Below are 12024 nucleotides of genomic sequence, written 5' to 3'. Positions count from 1 at the left end.
CTACTCTCCAATAAACGTTTGTTTTCTCTGAGTCTGAGCATCTTCGTTACTCAGTATTTTCACCCTTGAAGGCACTGAGGAACTGGGAGCCATGGATGAAACAGATGGACCAGCAGGGCTCCTGCTTCGGGGGTTAGGCTGAGTCAATGGACGCCCAGGACAGGCCTCGCAGACATGGCATCAAAGCTGCATTTTCCAGGCAGAGTAGAAGCAGCGGCAACCAAACCTGAGAGAAACCCCCCACACCACTCCCCGCACTCCCTTAACCCAGCAAAGGCAGTTGCACCCCTAGAAGGTAGATCTTAAAGGCCCAGGGGCTGCCAGCGGCCCAGACTAATGAGGCCGGTTGCTCAGTCCCTTGGGGACCCCTGGGACCAACCCAGCATGTGCAAAGTGCGATGGGTCCTAGCAACAACATAAAGGAGAGGGTTGGGGGTTTTGTTTGTTTATTTTGCTGTAGTTGTTGTTGTTTTTTTTTTATTTAAAGTCTATTGCTGACTTCACTGGGATCCTCCCATCTCCGAACACCATTGCCCTCTCAGAGGATCATTCCAGGCGAAGACGGAACAATCTCCGTAACGCGAGACCGACGCCTCTGCCTGGCATTCAGGCTCAAGGCCCCGCGAGTAGGTGCTGGCTGTACAACCATGACTGGACACAGTCCTGATGCTTTGATCCATGCCAGGCCTGTCCCCCAGACAGGAACCTGTGTCCTAGATTTCCCCCACCGAGCCACACGGGGCCCCCTGTGCCCAGTAGCTGGGCTCCTCAGTGTCTCCTCCTCTGTGGACAAGCAGTTTGCACCTACTGTGCCAGTCCCCTAGGGAAAGAGCAGGGAAGGAGGAACAGAATGGGGGCTCCCAGCCGAGGGTCTTCAAACAGATGCCCCACTAGGGCTGTGTGGTGGGCAGGGAGCCAAGGCACAGGCCGCTCCAGAGCTCCTTCTCCTGACAAAGTGCTCCAACTCCAGCGTCCCCCTGACAGAGTGCTCTTAATCCTGACAGAGTGCTCCAACTCTAGCATCCTCCTAACAGTGTGCTCCTTCTCCCTGATGGAGTGCTCCTCCTGACAGAATGTCTCTCTGACAGAGTGCTCCACTCCAGTGAGCCCCCTGACAGAGTGCTCCTTCTCCTGACAGAGTGCTCCAACTCCAGCGTCCCCCTGACAGAGTGCTCCTTCTCCTGACAGAGTGCTCCAACTCCAGAATCCTCCTGACAGAGTGCTTTTTCTCCTGACAGAGTGCTTCTTCTCCTGACAGAGTGATCCAACTCCAGCATTCTCCTGACAGAATGCTCCTTCTCCCTGACAGAATGTCTCTCTGACAGAGTGCTTCACTCCAGCGAGCCCCCTGACAGAGTGCTCCAACTCCAGCATCCCCTCGACAGATTGCTCCTTCTCCCTGATAGAGTGCTCCTTTTCCCTGACAGAATGTCTCTCTGACAGAGTGCTCCACTCCAGTGAGCCCCCCCTGACAGAGTGCTCCTTCTCCTGACAGAGTGTTCCAACTCCAGCATCCCCCTGACAGAGTGCTCCTTCTCCCTGACAGAGTACTCCTTCTCCCTGACAGAATGTCTCTCTGACAGAGTGCTCCACTCCAGCGAGCCCCCTTGACAGAGAGCTCTGCTCTCAGACTGTCTCTGAGATCAGCACTCTGGGAGACGGGATTTGTTTCCTGGTGAAAACAAACACCCAGTAGAGAGGCTCAGAACACAGCCTCACTGACACTGCGATATTCCCGCTCCTTAAATATTTGGAAATGGCCTGGATATCCTCAAGTCTTCCAGGACTAACCAGATCTCTTTCAGCCCCTGACGTCCCCACTCAGAGACTTATTAGCCGAGCAGAGGAACCGGTTCACCGACCTCCGTGCAGGCTGTGGAGGGTGGAACCTTCTGGCCGGCCACCACAGGGTCCACGCCACCCCCCATGCTGCTCCTCCTAGCCCAGCTGAGTGAAAGCTGAGGTGCCCCAAAGCCCTTTGTCCATACCCTGTCCTGGTCAACCTTCTCGGTTAACACACAGCCCCAAGCTACCACAGGGCCATCCATTGGAGTCACTGGTTTCAGCTTTCTCGGTTTATTGTCACTTCACTCATATTCGCCTGTGACTACACCAAGCATCTCATTTCAATTTATGGTCCCCTCAATTGCCTCTGTCACTATTTGGGACTATTTTTGTTGGGTCTGGTTTTGTTTGGGTTTGGTTTGGGGGCATATTCTCGCAGTGCTCTTGGGGCACTCAGAGTACTGTGCTTGAGAGTCGCTCCTGGCAGTACTTGGGAGACGAGGTGGAGCCAGGGATCAAGCCCGGGCCTTCTGCATGCAGAGCCTGTGCTTAGTATACTGAGCGATCTCTCCAGTTCCTATTTGCCACCAGTTTTAGGGGGTTAAAAGAGGTCGTGTTCACAGAGGCTCAAACCAATAACTGTTCTTCCTAAGTTTTACTCCTTCTCTGGTATGGGGGTTTGGGTCACATCCAACAGTACTTGGGCCTTACTCCTGGTTGTGCATTCAAAGATCATGCCTGACTCTGGGCTTGGGGAACCAGTTGGGATGCCGGGGATTGAACCTGGGTCAACCACATACAAAGCAAGTACCTACCCACTATACTATCACCCCAGGTCCCTAATTTTTGCTCTCAGATGGAACCTTTGTCTCAGTACTCTAGGGCACATCTTCAGGACCCCGGTACTATTCATTTCCATCTGAAGATCCAGGGCATCCTTCCCTTGATAATGCCCTTCCTTCTGGACTATGCCCTGGGTGGCACTTTTGTATTGCAATGAGAAGCCCCAATGAATCCAGACATGAGAAACTTCACTCCTACCATCTCGCTGACCGTGACATTGCAGCTGGGGTCCATTACAAGCATCAGGATGACCTTTGACTATTGGATTTCTGATGAGGAAAATAAAAGTGGTACATGATCTGTGAACAAATTCCTAACCACGCACAAAAATAAAAATAAGAAAGTTAAAATCACTCAGAACCTCATCTCTGAGATGACCATTCATTATTGATCATATTAGCTTTCACACACGTGCATATGTATGAATAAAATTTTAATCTGGGGGCAGAGAGAGAGTATAGGGGTTAATGGGTTTGCCTTGCATGCAGCCAGCCCAGGTTCAATTCCCAGAACCTCACGTGGTCCCCCAAACACTACCAGAAATGATCCCTCAACCAGGAATAAACGCTGAGCACAGCCAAGTGTGAACCCCCCCCCAAAAAAAAACAAAGCAAAAATGAGATGATGGACATATCATACTGATAGTTATTATCATACAGCAGAGGGTCACAAGTATTCCCTAGCTCAGACACCAGCTTCCCAACTCAAAGGCTCTCCACACACCTCCTTCTTTCTCTTGGCCACATAGCAGTCCCCCACCGCCCCCCACCGAGAAGTGTTCAAGCACTTCCCTGCTAACGGATGATGGTTATTTCGGCAGCTCTGCTTTCTCGTCACAATAAGTAGCACCATTGTGGGATTCCTCATACATGGCATGTCGGCATATACTTCATTGACCTGGCACATGGAACCGATTCCCCGCTCCAAGCCTTGCCATCTTAGAAATCCTACCGGAGCATTCTAGATCCTGCAACTCAAGGGTCCCTTTTAGGATTCACCTTCTCTGTCACCCTTCCCAATCCTACAAACCCTGGCGACGCACGTACAGCTGGGTGCCGACCAGCTCCTCTGGCCTCTTCCTCCTCTTTTGTTTGTTACTAACAAAGACCGACAGTCCCTAGTGTCATCCTCCTCCCTTTCGTCCAGGTATGTGAGGTCACACGGGGCGGCCAACCCTAAAGCTTTCGGACTGGGTGGTTGCCAGGAAGTGGAGACTTTAAAGATTTTTTAGTTCTGGCTAAAGCTGCCCGGATGGGCTCATGAGTGTTCTCTTCTGGACCACACCCATTCCCCAGATTCCAGGCACGTGACATCATCTCACCCGCATCTGATGCCTCGTCTGATGGCTCTGGATAATGACTCTCGTTGGCTCCCGGAGTAAGCCCACGGAAAACTCGGGGGTGAGGGGAAACAGGGTGCGTGCCAGGGATGTGTCTGGGGTGAGCTCACAGTTCCTGGCCTCCAGTCCTGCTGGGGAGTGTCCAGTGAGGTGGGGACAAGGGAGTCAGAACCAGGGGCTCCCCACGAGGAATTTCCAACCTGAGCTCAGAAGCAATAAAATACAGGGTTCATGTGAACTGATGACCCCCAAACCTCAGCCCAGGATGGCTCTTCATATACTGTTTGGGGGGTTTGGGTTTTTGGGGGAAGGGACAGATCTGATGGTACTCAGGGCTTCTAACTCGTGGCTCATTGATCAGGGATCACTCCTGGCGGGACTCAGAGTCCGCCGTGCAGTGCCAGGGATCAAACTGGGGTTGACCGCATACAAGGCAAGTGCCTTACCGCAGGTACCACCTCTCCAGGCCCCAGAGTCCTTTGCAATCTCAGAGGCAGAGCGGACACAGCACACTGGGCTGGAGCACAAGTTTTATACTCTGGGCCTTGGTTCCTTCCCTGTCCTAGGGGTGCTCTTGAGCACTTCTGGAGCTCCAAGGCAGGAGCTCAGGGGAAAGTGCACGGCGTCCCATCCCTGACACGGCACGATGCCCGCGAGCCACTGGGTGCGGCCCCGTCCCCCAAGGGTGGCCCGGATGGTCCTGGTGGTCCCCAGCACTGAGCAGTGTGGTTGGCTGATTAGCATCTGCAGGGATCTGTAGGCCCCTCTGCTCTGCTTGGAAGCACCCTGCACCCCCCAGGAAATAAGAGCAGAGAAGCTGGTGAAAGGCCCCCACACTCATTGACAGCAGTAAATAGGAAAATGTCCTCCTGACATGGGAACAACTGACCTTAACTCGTAGTTCGGGCTCCTGGGAGCACTCAGGTCCTGCCTCCGGAGATACCTGATGCTGCTCAGGCCCAGCCATAAGCTCCAACAGGTGCCCTCTGCCTGCATTAACAAAATCCAGCCACCCCGGCCCTCCCTGGTGCCAGACTCTGCCCTGGGCTTCCCCACCTACACCTGCGGGGACATCATTCCATCTCTCACGCGTTCTGTGCCTGCAGCTGTGGTGGGGGAAACCTGTGCCCTGGGACTGCTGGGCCCACCGTCCTCTGAGCCTATGTTTCTTTCTCCCTGAAATGGGCCAGCAGCAGCTACTGGGAAGTACAGACCCACGGTAGGCACAGAGTCTGAGGTTCAGGGTCACACATCAGGGCTGCCTGGGCCATTGTCATCATCCAGCCACTTCTGAGTCACCTTGTCCCAATGCTCCCCCATGTCTCCGCGCCCCAGAGGTATAGCGAGGGAGTCCTCGCCAGGAGCCAGGTCTGTACACCCGCTGCCTCACCTCCGCCCCTCTGGGTACCACCTCCCCCAACAGCAGAACCCCTTCTTCAACCCCCCGGACAGACCCAGATGCTTGCTCTCTCCAGGACACTGAGTTGGTTCGGGATGCAAAGTCGGAAATATCCCGAGAACCAGATCTCTATCCCCCGAGGGGCCGTGGGACCTCCCTGAGAGCAGCCACAGAGACGAGGGCAAGGCAGGGGCTGACAGGGGTCCCCAGGACTCGCTTCCCTGCACCTGTTGCCTCCTCTGGAGGAAGGAGCTCGGAACGGAAAAGCTCAAGTGAGCCCTACAGGGATGAGAACCTTGGTTCAACCACAAGCATCAGCTCTGCCACCGGGAACCACCTGGGATCCTTGTCCAATGGGAACTGGGGGAGGGGGGGACGGGGAACGGGGAGCGTCATAAAGATCTAGGCTTAGTAGCCTGTTGGACAGTGAGGTGAAATGGGAAGGGCAGAATCAGCCCATCACCCCCGACACCGAATCCCATGGTGGGACTCCTTCAAGGACGCTCAGCGTGGTTCACTGGGGCAAGTTCTCGGCTCCCTGCAGTGGCCTCCTCCTGTCAGGGAGGAAGCGGCTACAATCCAGGAGGCAGCCAGAGGACACAGGGACCATGGCCAGCACCCGCCCCACGGCACTAAGCATGTGTCCTGACACTCTCCATGATCAGGGATCATGGACGGTCCATTGGCAGATGGACAGAGGGCCCCCTCACAGGGACCAGTGCCAAGACAAACCTCATTTTCCTGCCTGAGGCTGCAGGCTGAACTCAGGTCTCCACCGTGGTCACATCTGAGGGACACCCCTTGTCCATTCCTGGCTCTGCTGACAAGTCACTTCCTGTTGTGTGTCTCTCCCCGCCCTGGGCACCTGATTCTCACACTTTTCTCTTTCTTCCCAAAGAGTCTGTCCAGGCTGCCCGAGGTGGTCAGGGAACAGACCCCTACGCCCACAACCCGGGCTGTGACATGGTCTCTCTTTCCCAATTCCACTGGGTCTGTCACCAGCCCGTCACCCATGCCCACGACTCCTGTCCCAGCCCCAGGGTCAGGGTCCTCCCAGTCTCTCCGGCCCTGGGCCGCTGGTGGACAGCTGCCTTTCCCCTGACCTGACCATCAGCAAACTCAGGCCCAGGAAGACTCGCTCTGTCTGTGTTTATCACTGGTCACCAGGACACACGAGTCTCCTGGGCCCGTCTGTCACCCCCTTCCTGTTTGGTGACAAGACCTTGAGGAGCTGCGGGTCCTTGAACCCTCACCTGCTGCCATCCTTGCTGTCCTTGCTGGCTCTCCTGGTTTTATCAAATGAAATACAGTGCGGGAGGGAAGGTTGTGAGAACGAATTTGGCGATAACCTTGGGATCGCCATAAAGTCCCTAGTCCCCCTGCCCTCCCCAACACCATCCACTCATCGCTGTTATGGGCGTGACGGCACACGCCGGGCCTGCAGGTGGGCGGCGGGGCCCGGGAGCGGGGCTCAAACCTCCCCCGCCGCGTGCTGGCCTGACTCCCTGCTTTCTGTGTGGCCCCAGGTCCATGAGGTCATCGCTCTGAGGCTCAGTTTCCATCCCTGCAAAACAAAGATAATAAGAGCACATGCCCCGTAAAAGCTTTTATAAGGATGAAGACAAGAAGGCAAGGACTGGGCACAGTGCCCGCCGCCTCCCCCCCCCCACCCCCCGCGTTGGCTCCATCTATGCTGATAAGCCTTGGGTGAGCCCCGAGGGACACGGAACATCCCTAAGGCCCCACATGGAGCCCGCAGGGGCCTGGGGGTGGAGGCACAGGGGAAGGGTCACAGGATACTCCTGTCCCAAGCTGCCCTCGATGCTGACCTGGAGCTTGGGGATGAGCGGGGCCCTCACACAGCTGCAGTCCTGCAGCAGGGCCCCAGCATGCTAATATCCTTATAGCCCCAAACCGGACCTCGTGGGGGGACACTGCCCTCTCTGGGGCCTCCTGAGGGCCTTGCTGACCCTTCACAGTGTCCTGGGGCTGGACCAGGAAGCTTTAGCTGAATCCTGGGGACACAGCGGATGGGTCAGATTTTTGGGGGACTCCTCTGATCTAGGGGGTGGGGCGTGACGCATGAGCAGAGTGGGTGGGCATCCCCTGACCAGCCTCCGCCCCACCCAGGGACACTCCCGGACCGGCCATGGCCTGGACCCGTATGAAGCCAAAAGCTTCGGGCAGGAGGCTCCCAGTAGCTTCAGGACCTGACTCTCACTCTCCCGGGCACCCGCTGTAGCTCGCCAGGGCAGGATCCCACGCTCCTCGGCCCTCGGCGCATCACCCAATTGTCCCTGCTGTACTCAGACGCAGAGCCTGGCCACCACCTCCGCTCACTCCCTCCAACCCACTAGAACTCACGGCCCCAGGGGCACTCTCTGCTCCTTAGGCTCTGAGGCAGTGAGGACGGTGGTCTGTGATGGCGTGAGATGCTGGGTTTGGTGGGGACCATGGTGCGGGGAGGAAGGGGCACGTGAGGTCCTCGCGTCAGCAAGAGGCGTGACTGTGGCAGGGGATCCCTGCACCCACGTCCCCAGCAAGGGCAGAATCCCTGCCTCACCAGCCACTGCTTGCAAGAGCAGGGACCCCTCTCCCGATCACAGTCGGGGCCCCCCTGCCCCGTGTCCCCTGCCCCCTGCAATCCCGTGTAAATATCTGCATGATTATGCCCCTCCCGCCAAAGGGCATAATTAGGTGATAGAATTGCTTCTCTCAAAATTGTGTAACCCGTGGGGCCCACAGAAGAGGCAAGGATGACCGGGCACGGATCCCAGTACAAGGCATCACTCTTATCCTTCGTATTCTTGTTCTAAAAAAATTCTGGAGGGTCCAGGGTGATAGTACAGCAGATAGGGCTTTTACCTTGCACGCATCCTATCGGGGCTCAATCCCCTTCCCTCCATATGGCGCCCTGGGCTATGAGTGTAGAGCCAAGAGTAAGTCATGAGCATAGATGAGTATGCCCTACCCCAAATAACAATAATAATAATACTGTTTCTGATGGTACTGGGGGATCATGCAGTGGGGGGGGGGGGACATGCAGAGGGAGGCAATCCTGGGACTCTGGCATATAAAGCCCTTGAGCCTTCCCCTAGTTAGAAATTAATCCTTCCTTCCTTCCTTCTTTCCTTCCTTCCTTTTTTCCTTCCCTCCTTTCCTTTATTCCTTCCTTATTTCTTTTCTTCTTTCTTTCTTTCATTCCTTTCCTTCCTTTCTTCCTTTCTTTCTTTCCTTCTTTCCTTTATTTCTTCTTTCTTTCATAGCACAGTGGTAGGGCATTTGCCTTGCACGCAGCCAACATGGCCGACCCGAGTTCGATTCCTCCGCCCCTCTCCGAGCGCCCGGCAAGCTACCAAGAGTATTCGATATGCCAGACACAGTAACAACAAAGTCTCCAATGGAGACGTTACTGGGCCCACTCGAGCAAATCGAAGATCAACGGGAGGGCCTTTACTTACTTACTTTTACTTCCTTTCTTACATCTTTCCTTCCTTCTTTCCTTCCTTCTTTCCTTATTTCCTTTCTTCTTTCTTTCTTTCTTTCCTTTCTTCCTTCTTTCCTTTCTTCACAACTTCTCTTCAACCCTTCCTTCTTTCCTTCCTTTCTTACGTCATTCCTCCCTCCCTCCCTCCCTTCCTTCCTTCCTTACTTATTTCCTTTCCTTCCTTCCTTCCTTCCTTCCTTCCTTCCTTCTTTCTTCACAACTTCTCTTCAACCCTTCCTTCTTTCCTTCCTTTCTTACATCATTCCTCCCTCCCTCCCTCCCTCCCTCCTTCCTTCCTTCCTTCCTTCCTTCCTTCTTTCTTTCTTCACAACTTCTCTTCAACCCTTCTTTCTGTCCGCCCCCCTCCCTCCCTCCTTCCTTCCCGTCCACCTTCCTTCCTCCTCCTAAAGCCATCCTGTCCCAGGAGCAGTGCCAATTCCAGTGGCAACCACGTTCAGCCTGACCTTGCTGTCCCACCATCCTCCTGCTCTGCACACAAGCCCAGCGTGAAGCATATCGCCTTGTCACACTCACGTGTGTAGACACACATGAGCACACATGTGTGAACACATGAAGTGTGCCTGCATCTCTCCCACGGAGCAGTAGGGTGTTGAAATCCTCCCGGGGGACTGTCTGTGACCCCAGCAGAACTCCTCAGGTGCAGAGCCCGCTGCCACCACCCACAGCAGGCCACTAGTGGCCAAGGCAGACAATGAAGTCATCTTTTCTCCGGGTTTTGGCAGTTGCTATTTATAATCGGGGAAGGGGTGGCCAGGAAGGACCTGGAGGAGCAGAGCCCAGGGCAGCAGAGACCCATTTCCTGACTCCGAAGCCCACAGCATCACTTCCCGTTTACCAAAGGAGGTGTGTGTGTGTGTGTGTGTGTGTGTGTGTGTGTGTGTGTGTGTTGGAATGGAAGAGTTGTTATTCCCTTCCTTCCACTTGTACGGTTTGCACTACTAGCTCTTAAGGAATACCTAATATCTGCCTGGCCCAGGCTGGGTCCTCCTGGCCATGATTTTCTCCACCTGGGGGAGGAGGGAGAGCAAACCAGAGGGGGGAGGGGGGAGTCAGAAAGCAACAGGAAGCGCCAACATCCTCCCTGTCCCATCCAGCCCAGAGCAGTCCTGAGTGTCAGCAGCCCTGCACTTCATGCAGACGTAGAGCAATTAGCAGATTTGGGCCACCTAAACTAGCTCCCGGGTGACATCGTCAATCTGCAGAAGGAAATGTATGCCCTTGCCTTGGGCTCTTACCCTTGTGAGGGGTGAAACAGAGTGTGACGACACGGTGCCCCGGTGCCCGGTCACAGAGAACCATACGTGAAGGTGAAGCTGGTCTAGGTGAGTGCCCCATCAGCCCCACCCGAAGGGCGCCCTGGGGAAGATCGTTTGCTCAGCTCACAGGGCTGTTCCCAGTTCTCCGGGCCTCCGTGAGCAGGAAGGAAGGACTCGAGGAGTCCACCAGTCCCCTGCTATCCACACCCTCTCCCACCCGTAGCAGCCCAAGGCGAAACCCACACAGACTGGACCCCGAGAGGGTCTGTGGGTGCAGGATGCAGACTCTGCCTCCGTCACCTTAAGTCGTGTCTGTGTCTGGACTCACATGGTTAGGATGTCCTCTAAAGAGCAGGTGTTGCTGGGCTTCCCCGGCCCACGTGGACGCGTCCACAAAGCATTTCCTCACTGGCCTGGCTGGGTGTTCAGTTTCCCCATTTGAAAACTCAGCCTATTGACCTGAAGTCTCTTCTAGCTCAGACTCTAAGGTTCAAGGAGGACATATTCCATATTGCTGCTCTGTTGCCAGTCTCTGCCTTCCTCCCCCCACGGAGGCACTTTTTCTCCAGCAGAAGGGGATCAATGCTACTTTATCCCTTCCGTTTCTCAATCTCCGAGAGGGTTTCTTTAATTTCCGGAATTTTAAGATTCAGAAAAAGATCAATGCTACTTCATCCCTTACGCTTCTCAATACCAGGCTATTTCCACCATTTCCAAGAGGGTTTCTTTAATTTCTGGCCCTTTAAGATTCGGGGGGTGGAGAGAGGAGGCTGGAGCAATAGCACAGGGGGTAGGGCGTTTGCCTAGCATGGGGCCGACCCGGGGTTCGATTCCCAGCATCCTATACGGTCCCTTGAGCACCGCCAGGAGTAATTCCTGAGTGCAGAGCCAGGAGTAACCCCTGGGCATCGCTGGGTGTGACCCAAAAAGCAAATAATAATAATAATAATAATGATAATAATCACTATCACTATCACCCCGTTGTTCTTCAATTCGCTTAAGCAGGCCCAGTAACATCTCCATTCATCCCTGTCACGTGCAAGTGTAGCCCGATGACATATTGGGGGCTCCTTCAGGGTCAGGGGAACGAGGACCATTCATTGTTACTGTTTTTGACATATCGAGTAAGTCACGGGTAGCTTGTCCGGCTCTGCCGTGCAGGCGGGATACTCTTGGTAGCTTGCCGGGCTCTCCCAGATGGAGGGAGGCTTTTGGGGCAGCCTCTAATCAGCTTTACAGGTATTCGTAGTCAGGCATATAGGCGGGTATGATACTCTCAGTAGCCTGCCGGGTTCTCTGAGAGTGAGAACTACAGAAGAAGAGGTCGCGTGGCCTTTATTAATATTTATTAATAACAATAAATTTAAAAGACTAATTTTTTTAAAAAAAGATTCAGAAGGGGATTAACGCTACTTCACCCCTTACAGTTTTCAATACTGGACTATTTTCACCAGCTCCAAGAGAGTTTCTTTAGTTTCCGGCCTTTTAAGATTCTGCTGCCACATGCTCAGGAAAACAAGCCCAGACCCTCCCCCTCGGGGACCTGAATCTGCCTCCTCCCTCCCACCCCCCCCCCTGCTTCAGCCCCAGGTCACCTGTCACAGCCCAGTGCCACTTGGGCCTCTGGCTGTCCACTGGCCCTTTTCTCCCCCACCCCTGCTGGTGCAGGGGGACCATATGCAGCGCCAGGGATGGAAGGGGGGTGGGACACGTGCAAGGCAAGCGCGTGTCCTGTGTTTGCTCCTGAGCCCCACTGAGGAAAGGCCGGGGTGCCCGCTGAAAGCCTTCTCTTTCTCAACCTGCACAGACTTAACGATGAGGGCCCACTGGCTTCCGGTCAGCTGCGTTCCGCAGTAAGGGGCCGTCTCCTGCTAACGCATCTGTGTTGCTGGCA

This window comes from Sorex fumeus, unplaced genomic scaffold (assembly GCF_029834395.1).
Source record: "Sorex fumeus unplaced genomic scaffold, SorFum_2.1 ptg000003l, whole genome shotgun sequence".
Classification (NCBI taxonomy): Eukaryota; Metazoa; Chordata; class Mammalia; order Eulipotyphla; family Soricidae; genus Sorex; species Sorex fumeus.
The sequence above is the reverse complement of the archived record's forward strand: the minus strand, read 5'-3'. Positions refer to the sequence as shown.